The sequence below is a fragment of the Tupaia chinensis genome, unplaced genomic scaffold (assembly GCF_000334495.1).
Source record: "Tupaia chinensis unplaced genomic scaffold, TupChi_1.0 Scaffold143670_1, whole genome shotgun sequence".
Lineage (NCBI taxonomy): Eukaryota > Metazoa > Chordata > Mammalia > Scandentia > Tupaiidae > Tupaia > Tupaia belangeri.
In genome coordinates this window covers 65551-83520 of record NW_006203518.1, presented here as the reverse complement: position 1 = coordinate 83520, position 17970 = coordinate 65551, and the positions used below count along the sequence as shown (strand labels likewise).

Below are 17970 nucleotides of genomic sequence, written 5' to 3'. Positions count from 1 at the left end.
GAGTGACAAACTTCCAGCTGTATTAATAGAATCCCACTTTAGTATCCTGTTAGTAAAAGGTCAAAGATTTTCATAGTCCCAGAACAAATCTTATTAGATGTGCAGAATTTTTCAGTATGTTCCCCATATCAGTTCCTTAACTGATGAGTGTAAAGACAAGCCCAACTTTCAGAAACAGTTAGTTGATTAATAGTCACACTTATTTTCCATTTAGTTAATATTTGCCTAGTACACGCACTTCTGAGCTTAGGAATAGGCATCCCTTCCTGTTCTTTTCTTTCAACATAGTCACAGCTGTTGTGTAAGTACTTCAAGTTGGGACTTCAGTGGTTATAATCTTTCAGGAGTAGTAAGGTTCATTTGGTTTATTGGGAGTTCTTGATTTGTAAGCTTTATCATCTCTATTTTGTTCAAGACCATTCCACTATATACAGTTTCTTTGTTTAGCAGAGTTGGCAGCTCCCTCTGGCAATTCTGAAAAGATGGATTGTTTATCATATTGCTTTTTGTTTTCCAGAAGTATGTCTTTCCAACTGGCCAGGATCTTGTAGTAGACATTAGTAATGTATTATTATATCTTTTAGCCAAAACAATTAGTTCATGTAACTGATATTTCTATTATATTTCCCACATTTGAAGACCCAATGTAAAACTGAGTCAGAAATAAGGTTCATATCAAGTCAAAAAAGCAAAATCATGTGTAGATGAAAATATATATGACATGGGAAAAATAACAACATGTAGATGTAGACATCAGGACAGTAATTATTACCAAAACAATAGTATTTCCTTTTAGAATTCTGGTAATGTTATGTTTTGATATAATAAAATATGAATACACTAGAAAGCCCTGCATGTGAAGAGTTGGAGAAGAGAAGTAGAGGTAAGAAAAAGTTAACAATAACATATAAAAACTTATATCTACATTAACTTCACAGGTTTCCTTTATAAGTTTACTGGCATATTTCAAATAACCTCTACTTCAAGAAAAAATAAAAAAGGGTACAAAAACCAGCAGTTAGTGTAATGGCTATGTTGCTGGACTCCCATGTAGTTGACCGTGGTTTGAGTCCCAGACCTGGTGGCTTAAAACTCACACTAGGCATGTGTGCGTGCATGCCTAAGATCCCGAGAGGAGAAAGGAGGAAGAGGGATTGCAGTGTGGCCATCCACCCTGGGGGTTGATTTCTCACTTTCTGTCTCTCTATTACTCTCTGTCTTTACCCCTAAAAAAAAAACACCAAAAAAAAAAAAAAAAAAAAAAAAAAAAAAAAAAAAAAGAAAAAGTCTGATAAACTTTACAAAGGGAGATTATTTGAAACCTGCAGTTGGTGTAATGGCTATGTCATTGGACTCTCATGTAGTCGTGTAGTCGACCATGGTTCAAGTCTCGGACCTAGTGGCTTAAACTTACACTGGGTGCATGTATGTGCATGCCCAAGATCCCAAGAGGAAAACGTAGGAGAAGGAATTAGGGCATGACCATCCCCCCTGGGGGATGATTTCTCAATTTCTGTCTCTGTCTTTCAGGTGAACATGCCCTATATCAAAAACCTCTCCCAAAAAGGAGGCAGGGGAGGAGAGATCATTTAAGAACTACTAAATGTTCAGAAAGTTAGTCTTCATTGAGTTAAATTAAATGGAATTATTAGGTAGACAGATACAGATGATATATGGATAAATTAGAAAAGAGTTTTTTCTACAAGAATTTAACATCAGCAAATTTTATTCTGCCTCTTTTTATATTATCATGCTATAACCCAGTTATAGGTATGCTTTTTTTTTTGCATTGTTATAAAACACAGTGACTAAAGTGTTGGAAATGGTGGAGGATAATAGGCAAGGAATCAAGGGGAGGGAAAAGAAGTAAAACATTTAAGAAACACAAAATGGAAAATTATCTGTTGAAGATGTTTGTTAATATATTTGAGCCAATATAGTGTATTCTGGATGAGAAAATAGATTTTGTATGCTGTCATGATATACAGTGAGTGAATTTTTAAAAAATGACAGCATCAAGCTCAAGTCTGCTGTGGTTTTCGAAAGAACATATCAACTGCTGTCATAGAAATAGAAAACAAATCCATTCCTCCCTCCAAGAATTTTTGTGATGTATCTATCTTTCCAAACTAGTGTTACTCTGTAACATTAGATGTGTCTACAAAAAAGTATCCAGGTCTAAGATAAGTTACTTTACTTTCCCTGTCTGGTGGTGGTGTTCATGTTCTCAATGTTCATTTCTCAAAAGATGAAGGAATGTGAGGTTGACATGCAAAAATAAAGGATGGTTTCCCCAGTCTGAGGTACAATGGAAATACACAAAAGAGAAGATACCATCTCTAACCTGTCCAGGGTTAAGAGAGAGAGTGTTTGGAGGAGAAAGAGGTGAAAAAAAAGTATTTATTTCCATAGTAACACATTTTTCAGAACCCATTCTCATTTCCATCTTTATGACATTGTTCTTGGTAACATCCATGACCCATCCTGCTCTATTACAAATTTCCACCTGCCAGTACCACTTCTCTGAAATGAGCCTCTTGTGACTCAGGACAGAGCGCTGATGGTCAAATATCCTTGGGATGTCTGGCTACACAAATGCCTGTGAGTCATGTACTTGTTTTTATAGGAACAATTCAGTCTTATATGAGCTCTACATAGATCCAGTGTCACAGACTCTGCAAATGAAAATTCATTCTGATAAAGAATCAGTATCAAAAAATACTGATTTTATGCTGCTAACATCCGAACAGGTAAACAAAAGTTTCAGGGACATAGATATTTAAAGTGGGACAACTTTCTAGATTACACAAAATAGCTTCTCTATCAACATTTAAGTAGTCCTCCATCATTGGAGCAGGAATCACCATTAATTAGGTCAGCATATTTTTAAAGATCTTAGTGAAGTGTTTGTGTATACAAAATCTTTCTTTTTCAACATATCAAAAACTTTATTTTCAGACTGTCATACTGTTTACATACATATTAAACTGCTTTATATATTATGCCACAAGTTAAAATGCTCAATTATCATTATTCAGAATCTGATTTTTCAAAAAGAACTTCAGGCATTTTAAAAAAGTTTTCTTAGTCATATTTTGAAATCTTTTTAGACAGGATATTAGATAGTAACCACATATAATATGTGTGAATGAATAAAATAAATATGCCCTTTACAACAAAAAGTCAGATATTATGTAATTATAGGCATGTTGAATGAATAGTTTATAATAATATACCACTGTCATAAAATCTGATCTTCATGTACACATGTAATCCATTTTGCACAATGGTTTCAACTCAGTGTGTATATAATTAAATTGTAAGATTGAGTAAGAGCTGCATCTCATTTAATATTTTACTTTTTCATTTTACAGACACGAAAAAAAACATAGTCTAGTAAACATCAAAGTACATTTCTGAAACTCTTAAATCTCATCAAAGGGTCTTCTGGACTGCTGTTCCTTAGAGTTTCCAAAGATATGTTTTCACTTGAAATGTGCTCCTTTTTCTTTTCTTTTCTTTTCTTTTCTTTTCTTTTCTTTTTCTTTTTTTTTTGGGGGGGGGGGGGAGAAGTTTTTGCTATAGGGTGCGTGCGCTAGCCAGACAGACAGAGAGAGACAGAGAGATAGAAAGCGAGAGATCACCCCCCAGAGGGGATGGCTACGCCGCAATTCCTTCTCCTCCATTCTCCTCTTGGGATCCCATTCTCCACTTGGGATCTTGGGCACGCACGCACATGTGCCCGGCGTGAGTTTAAGCCACCAGGTCCGGGATTCAAACCGCGGTTGACTACGTGGGTGTCTAGCGACATAGCCATTACGCTAACTGCTGGTCCCGAAATGTGCTCCGTTTTCAATGACTCAGGTAGTGAAGAATTAAGTCTTTCCTTTTCTTTTTTCTTTTGGAGAGGTTTTCACTATAGGGCACGTGCGCTCGCCAGACAGACAAAGAGAGACAGAGAGACAGAAAGCGAGAAATCACTCCCCAGGCAGGATGGTCATGCTGCAATCCCTTCTCCTCCATTCTCTTGTCGGGATCTTGGGCACGCATGCACACGCGCCCAGCGTGAGTTTTAAGCCACCGGGTCCGGGACGCTAACCGCGGTCGACTACGTGGGAGTCTAGCGACATAGCCATTACGCCAACTGCTGGTTCCCAAGTCTTTCCTTTTCTTGAAGTTGGGACTCCTGAGGAGCAGTTTCAGGTTCTGTCCCAAGATTTTTTACCATACGTTGCCTCCTCTTTTTACTTGGTGCAGTATAGGTGACATCGGGACTTGAAATAATGGAATCATCTTTTCTTTCAGTGATTGGAGCCAACATAGAGAGAGCAGACAGATTTTGACTTCATCAGTACTTTCATCATAGATTGCATCTCTTCCAACAGTCATTTCAGAACAGGTTGTAGTTTCCCTTTCACATTCAGTGTTCTTTTGTAGCTCTTGAACTTCATTTAATGATTTCTATAAGGTTCAAATCTTTGTTTTCTTCTCATTCAACACTAAAATAAACTGTTCATAAAGATCTATCTCAAAAGTTTCTTTAGCTCTCACACATTTTTCAAAGCGTCCTTCAATATCATTCCACTCTCTCAGAAGCCTTTCATTTTCTTTCTGTAAGTGCTCATGTTTGGCTTGGTTTTCTGTTAACTGTCCAGGCAGTAACAAGTAAGTTCTCTAATGACCTCAGCTGGGCTTGCAACTTTCTATAGGTTGAACAAACCAAGTCTGAATGAAATATCTTTCAGATTTTTCTCAAAGGAGAAGTGACAAGACTTTAGAAAAATTAAAGTTGTATGCATCAGCTGGTCCTGTTTCTGACACTGATGCTTTTCTCAGCTCATCAACGCATTTCTCTTTTTCCATTACCATGTAATCAGCTTCCGGGTAAATCTCTGATTCTGAAACTGTCCCAATCAATACAGACTTATCATCAGTAAATGTAATAACAAAACCAGATCCTAGTGTTTTCTCCCAAGATACTTGTAGAAAATAAATAATATTGGGTTCAGAAGCAAGACAGGTTCTGCTTACTTTTCTCTCTATTTCTGGTTATCTCTTGATATCTCCACTTCCCACAAAATCTTAATAAGATCTCAGCTATAAATTTGAATATAATGGTGACTATGACGCTCCTGTCATTCTTCTCCCCTAAGTAGATCTCTAAGGACTGGACAGTAGAGAACCAAATTATAGTTGTTTTGTCCTTTTGTTCACTGTGATCTCTGATCTCATTCATTACTGAGTCTCTATTACATGAATATAAACTATGGGCTATTATTTTTCAATAATTACTGAATATTCACTAAATTCCATTCATATGTAATTGCTAAAAAGGGATGGAAGGGCAAGTGCACAGCAAGGCTTTCAGCACAGAATGTGCTCCACACCTCTCTACCTTCCCTATGGCTCTTCTCCTTTGGCCTATACAAGCCACAAGAAGCAATCCCAAAATAAGTATTTTTTTCCTTAACAATTCATGTAGGACTCTGAAATAGAAATCCCATAATCCCATTAAATTAAAAAACTAAGAAATGTCAAGAACATTTCTCATCTGAATAGCTTATGGTCTGGAGAGAAGATGATGACTTGGCCTTTCAGCATGGCAGTTGACCTGCTCCTCCCTATTTCACAGAAGCAAAGTGAGACTCTATGTCTATTCCTAGCTTGTTTACTCCCCTTACAAACACACACACACACACACACACACACCTCTTTCTCTTCTTCCAATTATGTCGCACAATGACTGATGCAACTGAGATGACAAAAAGATAAAATTATCCAATACACAATGATGAAGATGGTATTAAGGAAAGCAAATTTCTATTCCAGAAGAAAATCCACCATTAGGGAAAAAGAATACTGAATCATTTTCACAACAGAAGAAAGTATGTAAATATGATAAAGACAGAATCAATACTTGAATTTAATGTATGCCCATTAGGAAATATAACTAAGGGCTCTAGTTGATTACATGAAAGAGGAATTCAGAGAAGGATCTCAAGGTATCCTGAAGACCAGCTGTAAACAGAACTGCTCAAAGTGGCTTCAGTTATGTAAAACACCACTTCCAACTTCTTTAGCGGATGTTGGTAAGTAACCTGGCTACTTTCATAGATGTTAGTAAACAGCCTGCTTGAATTACCCACATAAACTGTTATCATCACAAGTCATGATGAGCTGAAGAAGCCATGGTAAGCCAAACTGGTCACAGGGCAAGGGCTTGGAAATGAGGTAAATAAATTAGGTACCCAGACTGCTCAACGTCATTCACTCTTTGGTCATTACCATGCATGAACCAGAGAAGTTTCTATGCAGTGCTGAGGCTGAGGCACATTAGAGAAAGGATTCAGGTTGATGGCTTCATCCCTGTGACAGTCATCATAGAACCCCTTTGAGGTATGGTGCAGGTACTCAGCTTTGATCAGGCTCATATCTCCCTATCTTTTACCCTGCCATGCTTGCTTGTGTGTTAGAATGTTTTATGTAAATATAGCCTTAACATTATAGAAAGATATAAATCTACTCTTGGACTAATTCCCCATGCTCTTGACACTATCTTTGCATGTGCTAGCAGGAGACTTCATCCAAGAAACTGAAAACAAAAAGTAGCAATAAAATGAGTAAGATTGAGTAGGTCTTGATATTTATTTCCAAACCCTGAGAGGAACAAATGGACAGAGAAAAGTTTTCTCCTTGCTCAAAAAGGGGTTGCTGATGGAAGAAATTATGTTCATGATGGAGCTGTTTGTGTGACCATAAGAAATATCTCCATTTGAAATAGCTCCAAAGTTGCCTTGATACAGAAATTGATAAACTTGTCTACTCTCCAATGTTCTTCCATGCCCTGAGAATGTGGGAACACCCATTCAAAATGCACATTGGCTCTATTTCTCCAACCTTCAGCTTCTCCTTGGTGATCAGCAGGTGAAAGGCCAGGCCTGGGAAATAGCAAAGAAGAAACAAAAACCCTAGAGTATCTTCAAGTGGAGATGTGGTCAGTGATTTCACTGAGATGATGGAGAAGGATTCATAGGACATGAGGAGAGAACAAAGTTCAGGGTGAATTATACTCCACTTGTGGAAGACATTGGCTATAGTGCATTTCTTTCTTTGTTTTTGTTTGTTTGTATGTTTGTTTATGTTTTTATTTTTGTATTCCTAATATTATCCTGGAACAGATTAAGAGGTAAGATAAAAGTTTAAATCTAACCTTATTCTTTTCAACCTGAGAACTGACGGGGCCATGCAGACAACACAAGCTGATAAAGAGGCTGCCTCCCATGCCTAAGGCAAGGCCTGGGCTGGGAAGAAACTGCGAGGCAAGGCCGGTAGTTCCTCCATTGTGTCCCTGTACTGGCCTGCACTTAATTTCTCTGCTGTGAACTTTACTGTTATTACGAACCCTGCAAGGGTAAGATAACATTTCAAATCTTACTGCAACTTCACAATAAAACCAATTAGTGATCCTGTAGGAATGCGGTTTCCTAAGATGATGCATGAGGGTGAGGGAACCTGAGACAGACTCCCCCATCTGCCTGTTTTAAGCCAAAATTAGCATATGTTAGGTTAAGTTAGTATAACCCAAGTTAGTGTTAGCAGCATATGTAGACTAAGTTAGTTAAAGGCTAATTTTACGTAAATACCCCTTGTTAAAGCTGCAGGCCAAAGTTAACTTATGTTAGGCCAAGTTAGCATATCCACCACCATGACAGGGACTCAAAGATAAAGCACAAGAATTCACTGATTAACAGACAAAGAATGCAGCAAATAAAATACAGGGACCCATGGGTTAATAGAAGAAGGACAGATCTGGCTAACAGCAACAGGATAAACAAACCTTAAGGCTCCAGGGGAAAAGTAACTATCTTAGCTGGAAGTTCTTATCTGGTTCAGGCAAGCAACAGATAGTACCTAACTGCAAACAGTTTCACCCCTGTGTGCTGTTAGCTATGAAAAACTGCTAATGAAACACCTTGTGTTGTCTTCTGAGCTATAAGACCCTGTCATCCAAAAAGTCCCTGTCCGGTAATCAAGATTTAAGAAGAAAATGCACCAGACAGATTCCTTCATCCTGAGAACTGTAATTGATTATACCTAATCAAACAAGACAGACATATTTTATAATCATTGTTCCTGTACCTTGGATTTTCTGTTTCATAGAGTAAATCTCTTATTTCCCCCTCACCCCTCCTACTCCTGTAAGACATCCCTCAATAAATACGTGTGTTTGGCAGCTGCTAATGCTGCGGTCCTGAGCTTGCTCTGGCTGTAGCCAGCTGAGAACATGCTAAAGACCATTGAGGTTTCAGCCTAATTTTGTTCACCCATGTCACCTTCCTGTGTACGAGTCTCAACCCACACCGGATGGAGCAGGGTTTCCAGCAGAGAACAAAGCAACTTTGACCAGGACATGGAACACAAGAACAAAAGATAGTAAGAGAATATTCTTAAAGCAAAATCTTATAACTATTTATGTCCAAAAGCAGAAAAATGATGAGGTGCTTATGTTGTCTCAACATATTTATGTTTCTGTGGATAATTCTTAGTTATGCTTATTAGATTCAAAATTCATGGGATAAACAGAATAACCAAGATCTATGTCCTCAGTGGCATTTGCTAACTTTGGAAAATCAATCCTCATAAATACTGACTTTCAGAAATTATGATATAGGGAGTTTCGGACACCAGGCTGCCTGCGGCTGCAGGCCTTTACACCCAGGACCTTCGTTCCTCCTCACCCCTACTTGTCTCTGGACTTCAGGGTGGTTCCTTGGGACTTTACGATGAACTCACACCCTCCCCACCCCACCTGCAAACTGGTTCAAGCCTGCCAGAAGTTCCAGACACCAGACTGCTTGTAACTGCAGGACCTGTACAACTTTCAAACTCAGAGATACCTTAAATAAGTTAGGAAGCAATATATAGATAACCTGATAACTAGGAACAATCACAGAGGCTCAAGAAATATGAGCAACCAACAAGAAACCTCTCAACTAAGAGAAATCACCAGGCCAACATCACCCACAGTCAATTCAATGGATGTTATGGACATATCTGACAAGGAATTCAGAATATTTGTAGTAACCCAACAAACTGAGATGGAAGAGAAAAGGGACAAGGAACTCCAGGAGATGAGGAATTCCTTTCATGATTTGAAAGAAGAAATAGATACCTTAAACAAGAACCAGATGTAACTTTTTATTTTTTTGAAAAACAATTTCAACCAAGACTACTATACCCGGCAAGATTATCTTTCGTATGGGAGAAAAAGATAAAAACATTCTCAGATGAACAAAATTTGAAGGAATTTACCAACTCCAGACCAGTTCTTCAAGAGGTTCTGAAGGGAGTGCTATACCAGGAAAACTAAAAAGTCAGACAGTTATACGAGAACAAAAAGCAAACAAGAAAATGACTCACTTAATGATAGGAACAGGTACAGAAATATCGATAATTACATTGAATGTCAATGGGTTAAATTCTCCAATTAAAAGACTGGACAAGTGGATAAAATAAAAACAAAAGCCCTCTATCTGTTGCCTACAAGAAATTCACCTTATGGATAAAGACATACATAGGCAAAAAGTAAAGGGTTGTAACAAGGTACTCCATGCAAATGGAAATCAAAAAAGGGCTAGAGTAACAATAGTGCCCTCAGACAAAATAGATTTCAAGACAATGACTGTAAGAAGAGACAAAGAAGGGCATTATGTGATAGTAAATGGGGCTATCTAGCAAGAAGACATAACCCTTATAAATATCTATGTACCCAACTCAGGTGCACCTAAACATGTGAAGGGGAGACTGCTGGACCTAAAAGGAGAGATAGGGAGAAATACTATAATTGTTGGAGATCTCAACACCCCATTTTCTCCTTCAGACAGATCTTCTATGAAGAAAATAAATAGAGAGATACAGGACCTAAATGATACTATAAATCGAATGGACTTGTCAAGTATCTATAGAATTTTCCACCCTACATCCACAACATATACATTTTTCTCACCCTGGCATGGAACCTTTTGAAAGATTGATCATATGTTAGGACACAAATCAAGCCTTTACAGATTCAAAGACATAGAAACTATATCCAGCATGTACTCTGACCACAATGGAATTAAACTCAAGATTAATTTCAAGAAACATCCCCCAAAAATCCACAAACACATAAAAAAAGAATAGCCTACTTCTGAATGGCTTCTTCACTACCGAAGAAATTAAGTCTGAAATAAAAAAAATTATGGAAACAAATTATAATGAGTACACAAATGTCCATAATCTATGAGACACGGCAAAAGCAGTCAAAAGAGGGAAATTCATATCAATTAGTGCACATAAGAAAAGAATGGAAAGATGGTAAATAGATAACCTAACATCATGCCTCAGGGAATTGAAAAAATAACTACAAACAAACCCCAAAAAAGTCAGGAGAAAAGAAATAATAAAGGAGAAATAAATGAAAGAAAATAAACGAATCATACAGAAAATAAATGAAAACAAAAGCTGATTCTTTGAAAAGATTAACAAGATTGACACACCATTGGCAAGACTGATCAAGAAGAAGAAAGAAAGAAACCAGATAAATCAAATATGTGATGAACCAGACAATATTACAACATAGTAGAAATACAAATATCATTAGAGGATACTATGAGCAACTATATGCCGAAAAACAAAATAACTTGGGGGAGATGGATAAATTCCTGGATGCATAAAATCTACCAAAATTGAAGCAGGAGGACATAGAAAATCTGAATAGACCCTTAACAAGCCAGGAGATTGAACCAGTAATAAGTAACCTCCTGACAAAGAAAAGCCCAGGTTTAGATGGCTTCACTTCTGAATTGTACAAAACTTTTATGGAAGAGTTAACCCCTATCCTACTCAAATTATTTCTAAATGTTCAAAAGTTAGGAAACCTTCCAAATTCATTTTATGAAGCCTCCATCATCCTCATTCCCAAAATCGGTAAAAAAAAAAAAAAAGACAAAAAAGGAAAACTACAGACCAATATCACTGATGAATATAGATGCAAAATTTTTCAACAAGATACTCGCAAATCGTATCCAACAACATATAACAAAGATTATTCACCACAAAAAGTTAGGCTTTGTCCCAGGGATGCAAGGGTGGTTCAACACACACAAGACCATAAATGTAATACACCATATTAACAGAAAGAACGATAAAAACAATATGAGTATTTCAACTGATGTGTGGAAAGCATTTGAAAAAATACAACATCATTTTATGATTAAGACCCTCGGTAAGATTGCTATAAAAAGGTCGTTTCTCAATACAATAAAAGCCATCTATGAAAAATCTACAACTAACATTATACTGAATGGGGAAAAGCTAAAAGCTAAGCTAAAAAGGGATACTAGGCAAGGCTGCCCACTTTCTCCAATGCTATTTAATATAGTACTGGACGTCTTAGCTAAGGCAATGAGAGAATAGAACAAAATAAAAGGCATTAGAATAGGCAAATAAGAGTTGAAAATATCTTTATTCGCAGATGACATGATGGTTTACTGAGAAGACCCAAAGGTGTCCATGAAAAAACTTCTTGAGGTAATAAGTGAATACAGTAAAGTGGCAGGATACAAAATCAATATCCAAAACTCTATAGCATTTCTATATGTGAACAACAAATTATACGAAGTAGAGCTGAAGAAGGAATCGTTTTCACTGTAGCCACAAGATGCATAACACACCTAGGCATAAACCTAAGTAAGAAGGTCAAAGACCTTTATAAAGAAAACTATGAGAATCTTAAAAAAGTTATTGAAAGTGACGTTAAAAAAGTGAAAGGACATCCCATGTTACTGGCTTGGAAGTAATAACATAATCAAAATGGCAATTCTACCAAAATTAATCTACATGTTTAATGCAATTCCAATTAAAATATCAGAAATATTCTTCACAGATCTAGAAAAGACAATCATAGAATTTGTATGGAATCATAAAAGACCTCGTATGACAAAAGCAATCCTGCACAAAAAGAATGGAATAGAAGGCATCTCACTCCCTTTTTTCAAGATATACTATAAAGCTGTGATCATCAAAACAGCATGATATTGGCATAAAGACAGACATGTGGACCAATGTAATAGAATAGAAACCTCTCAAATAACCCCCAAAGCTTACAGTCAATTGATTTTTGACAATCAATTTTTATCAGTCAATCCATTGGGTAAAGGAAAACCTCTTTAGTAAATGGTACTGGAAAAACTGGGTATCCACCTGCAGAAAGATGAAACTGAACCCCCATCTTTCACCATGAACAACAATCAACACAAAATGAATCAAATATCTGAACCTAGGAGCTCAAACAATAAAACTACTGGTGGAAAATGCTGGGTAAATTCTGTGAGACATTGGAGTAGGCAAAGACTTTTTAAATAAGACTCCCAAAGCACAGGCAATAATCCTAAAAGAGACAAGTGGGATTGTATCAGACTAAGAAGTTTCTGCACAGCAAAGGACACAGTAACAAGTGTTAATTGACAATTCTCAGAATGGGAAAATATTTCTGTAATATATGCCTGTGACTGATAATCAGAGGGACTGATAATCAGAATGCACAGGGAACTCAAGTGCCTTATGTGAAAAAAAAAATGATTAACTCAAATAAAAGATGGAAAAATGAGTTGAACAAAAATCTCTCTGAGAAAGACATATGAACAGCCAAAAAGCATATGAGGAAATGCTCAACATCCCTCATCATAAAGGAGATGCAGATTAAAACCACAATGAGATAACACTTAACCCCTGTCAGAATGGCAAAGATTAAGAATATAAAAGCGATAAGTCTTGGCGGGGATGTGGTGAAAAGGGAACCCTCCTACACTATTTGTGATAATGTAAACTGGTTCAGCCACTGTGGGGAACAATATGGAGGTTCCTCAAAGATCTACAAATAGAACTTTCTGGGTATCTACACAAAGGACAGGAGAACAATTAGTCAAAAAGTGTTTGCACATCAGTGCTTATTGCAGAATTATTCACAATTGCCAGGACATGGAACCAACCTAAATGTCCACAATTAATGAATGGATTGAAAAAGTGTGGCATATATACTCTATGGAATACTACTCAGCCATAAAAAAATAACAAGACCCTTGCATTTGATAGAAAGTGGTCAGATATGGAGGATATATCACTGAGTTAACTAAGCCAGGCTATGAATGAAAGATACTGTATGTATTTACTTAATATATACCGACTATCTGCACTCTATGGTAGAGAGCAAAATATTGGAGGACATAAAAGCAGTGAAAATATTTAAAGAGGATAAGACAGTGTGTAACGGGGGCGGTGAAGAGGATGGACATTTGGAGAAGGGATACAGAGGTAGAGCATTGACGGGATGGGGAGGTGTGGTGTTAACGGTTGAAAATATTTTGATCAACGGGACTGGGGAGAAATGTTCACATATTGAAATGCTCACATTGTAAGTTAAACAATGTGATTGAATGTATATAAAAATTTTTAAAATAAAATTAAAAAATATAAAAAAAAGAGAAGAGTATAGAGAAAGATAGCAAGAGAACAAATAGAGATGTGTGATATTAGTGGAACACAGATACGGCTTATTACCTGTTGATGATGACATGTATAATATTCTCAACTGGATTGGTCTGAGAAGTATTTCATGATCCATAAAGTCTTTTTACAAGCAAACAGAAACAGTGATTGACTGGTTAAAAAATAATTGGAATGATAATAGTAATGATCGGAGAAAAAGTGAAAAGATATTGAATGCTGATGTGGGAATTTTAATGTCTCCATATTGACTGACATGCATAGCATTCCCTCTCTCTCTCTGTCTCTCTTGCTTATATAAAACATAAATAAAAAAACTTTTCATAAATGTACTTGGATCACTACATGGAGGCACATGACTTTAAGGATGTTGGAACCAATCCCAACCTATAATTTTCTAATGACCCAAGAGTGGAAATGAGTTTCAGGTAGACTTTTAGTAATGAAATTTGAAAAGACCAATCTCCAGTTAGTCTGATTCAGTCACACTGTTATTTTTTCCAAAGATTCTATATATGTGGAGTTATAAATACTCATGAAGTTTAATGTGCTCAGATAACTTGAGAAAAAATCTTAAGATCAAGACTTGAGGGAGTTGGCAAAAAATAATTTGAGACTTTTGTGAATATAAAAAAGTTTATTTCTCCCATTGTGGAGAAGGGGAAATTTTTTCTCTGAGAAATTTTCTGAATCTAAGATACATTAAACTTCAAAATCTCTGGCCCTAGATGTGCCAATTTTGCTTTATTCTAAATAGAGTCATTCTATTCTGTCCAATGGTTAGAATTATTTTGCATATGTTGTAATTATTTATAGCAAAAATACAGGCACATTCTCTTCATAGGAGTCAATGGCAAAAGACAACACCCCCATTAGGTCATCAGCCAAGCTCTGCCAAGTGCCTTTCTAGAAATTATTACCACAATCAATAAAATTCTAAATTTTAAATTATTTCCTCTTATCCTAGCTGAAATTTGACTCCAGCTCCATTCATTTTTTTTCTTTGTCCTATAATTCTGCTTAAGGCAATGCTATGTTAATCCCATATGTGTTATGGTTTAGATGATGGTTTGGCCCCCAGGGATTGGTCTCTAATGTAATGACAATGAAAATGCTGAGAACTAAGAGAAAATACCTATGGCAAAAATCTCTTCAAAATACATAAAGAGGAAATCCTATCTTCAACGTAGGTGAACATCTTGCCAGAAAAGATGGCATGTGAAACGGTGGCCTGAGAGAGGAAGACATGCCTTCAATGTGGGCAGGCGTTATTCAACTAGCTGAGAGTGTGAGAGAGAAGTTGGAGAATTCTCTCTCTTTCTCTGCATGAGACTACCTTTCTATCTCTGTCAGCCATGTGGTAATGTAACAGATGCTGGCCAGATTCCAATTTGTGACTTTGGATTTCCAGCCACCAGTAATGTCAACTAAATAAATGTCTATTCTTTTTTTTTTTTGGAGAGATTTTTTGCTACAGGGCACTGTGCATGCACCTGTTGGAGATACCAAGAGAGACTGAAAGCAAGAAAGGATGGCCACAGTGCAATTCCTTCTCCTCCATTCTTTTCTTGGGATCTTGGGCATGCATATGCTTGTACCCAGCATGAGGTTTAAGCCACCACATCTGGGACTTGAACCACAGTTGATTTAGTGGGAATCCAGCAACATACCCATTATGTTATTTGCTAGTCCCAACTTCTATTCTTTACAAACCACACAGTTTTAGGAAATTCCGTTTACCAAAAATATAATGAACAAATTCAACATGTATCTGTTAAAATCTGAGGACAAAAGTAGAAATAATAAAAATATTTACTAGACATCATTTTGCTGGTATTTCTGCATCTGTATGTCTTAAATTAAATTACTTAATAAAATATATTCTTCACTTCTTCCCATCTGAAAATATTTACCCTGTGAATGAGCTGTGGCATTTATCAAATCTCATACTGGCCTATTCTGCTACATAGGCAATTGAAAGTTAAAATTGACTTTAATGGGGACTAAAAGAAGCAAAATTTAAGTGTGGAGAATTCAGTTACTTAGGTATATTTTAGAAACACAAATTTTCCTTTTCTCCATATTCCAAGTAAAATTTAAGTTTAAACTATTAAATGAATCATACAGCCCCATTTGTTAATAATTGATATTTTCCAAGAGTTATCTAGTATATATTATCTAGTATAATACCTAGACTTTCAAACAAACTATGCTCAAATTTATTGTACAGTTTTGTTTTGAGTATTGGTCTATGTTCTTTTTTTTGTAATATTTTATTATTTTTGTACATTAAATCATTGTATATCATTATAGCATGCAAAATGAATTTTCCTAGCATGAATATACTATAATATGTATTTGAAATTCTCTCTACTGCTTATTTAAAAGAATATATATATGTATTTTTTTTAATTTATTTTTATTTCATTTTCTCTCATTCATTCAATCACATTATTATTTGTCTTACAAAATGGATATTTAAACAGATGAACATTTCTCTCTAAAAGAGTTCATAAAACTACAAAATATCTTGAACAGATAATACCACACCTATTTGTGCCATTAATGCTTTGCCTCCCTGTCCCTCCCCCAAATGTCCTTCCTCAGACTCTTTCAAACACACTATATCTGGTATTTACACCTATATATTGTGTTTCTATATCCTTATTCAATTAGTTTCAGTCATAGAGTGCAGACACTCGATATATATTAAGTGGGGACATATAATGCCTCTCTTCATAGCATGACTTGCTTCACTCAACAGTACGTCTTATATATTCATCCACTTCCTGTCAAAAGTCAGGTTTTTGTTGGTTTTTTTTATGGCTGAATAGTATTCCCTTGAGTAGATGTGTCATAGTTTTTCTATCAATTCATCTGTTCGTGGGCATTTGGGTTGTTTCCATGACTTAGCAATTGTGAATAGAGTTACAATAAACATGGATATGCAAGCACTTTTCCAATTAAGTATTCTTCTGTCCTTTAGGTGGATACCAAGGAGTGGGATTACTGGATCATATGGTAGTTCTATTCGTAGATTTTTTGAAAAATCTCCAAATTGTTCTCCACAGTGGTTGGAACAATTTACATTCACACCAGCAGTATAAGAGTTCCCTTTTCACCATTCCACTGCCAGCACTTATCACTTTTTTTATTATTATTTTTTTAATCTTAGACATTCTGACTGGGGTTAGGTGATATCTCATTGTTTTGATCTGCATTTCTCTTACAATGAGGGATGTTGAGCATTTTTTCCATATGCTTTTTGGCTATTTGTATGTCATCTTTGGAGAGTGCTTTTTTTTTTTTTTTCCAACTAATTCTCCCATCCTTTAGTAAGGATTGATTGTCTGAAAATGAAAGATTGGAAAAAGGGTTTTGATGCAAATGGGAACCAAAGAAGAGCTGGAGCTGTAATACTAATTTCTGATAAAATAGGCTTTAAAACAAAAACTGTTCAAAGAGACAAAGAAGAGCAGTATATTGTAGTAAAAGGGTCAATTGATCAAGAAGATATAATGCTAATTAATATCTATGCACCTAACACAGGAGCACCCAAATATGTGAAGGAAAGACTGCTAGATCTAAAAGGGTGATAGACTGCAGCACTCTAATTCGAGATCTCAACATTGCTCTATTCCCTCTGGACTGATGATCTAGAAAAAAATAGGTAAAGAGATAAAGGATCCAAATGATATAAATCAAATGGACTTGACAGACATCAATAGAACTTTCCATCCAAAAACCTCAAGATACACTTTATTTTCACCCCCACATGGAACCATCTCGAAGATTGACCATATCATTGGGCACAAAGCAAGCCTCGGCAGATTCAAAGGCATAGAAACTATACTCAGCATCTTCTCCGACCATGATGGAGTTAAACTTGGTTTAATTTCAAGAGAAATCCTCAAAAATACTCAAATACATGGAAACTAAATAACCAACTCCTGAATGACTCCACATGACTCCAAAACAACTGAAGAAATAAAGACTGAAATCAAAAGATTCATGGAAGCCAATGACAATGAGGACACGAGTTTCCATAACCTTTGGGACACTGCTAAAGCAGTCATAAGAGGGAAGTACATAGCAATTAGTGCACATAAAAGGAACATGGAAAGAAGGCAAATTGGTCACCTAACATCATGCCTCACAGAACTGGAAAGGCAACATAAAAAGATCCAGAAAACTCCAGGAGAAAGGAAATAATAAAGATATGAGCAGAAATAAATGAAATAGAAAATAAACAAATTACAGAAATAAATGAAAGTAAAAGCTGGTTCTTTGAAAAGATAAACAAAATTGATACACCACTGGTGAGACTTATTAAAAAGAAGAGAGAAAGAAACCAGGTGAATCAGACCTACAATGAAGCAGGCAAATACAATACATAGTATAAATACAAAACATTATTAGAGGATA

General features: G+C 36.1%; 1 pseudogene; it reads right to left on the bottom strand.

Moving 5' to 3' along the window:
• LOC102473528 (DNA repair protein XRCC4-like) overlaps positions 1 to 17970 on the bottom strand; it is a 48920-nt pseudogene that overhangs the window by 1676 nt on the left and 29274 nt on the right.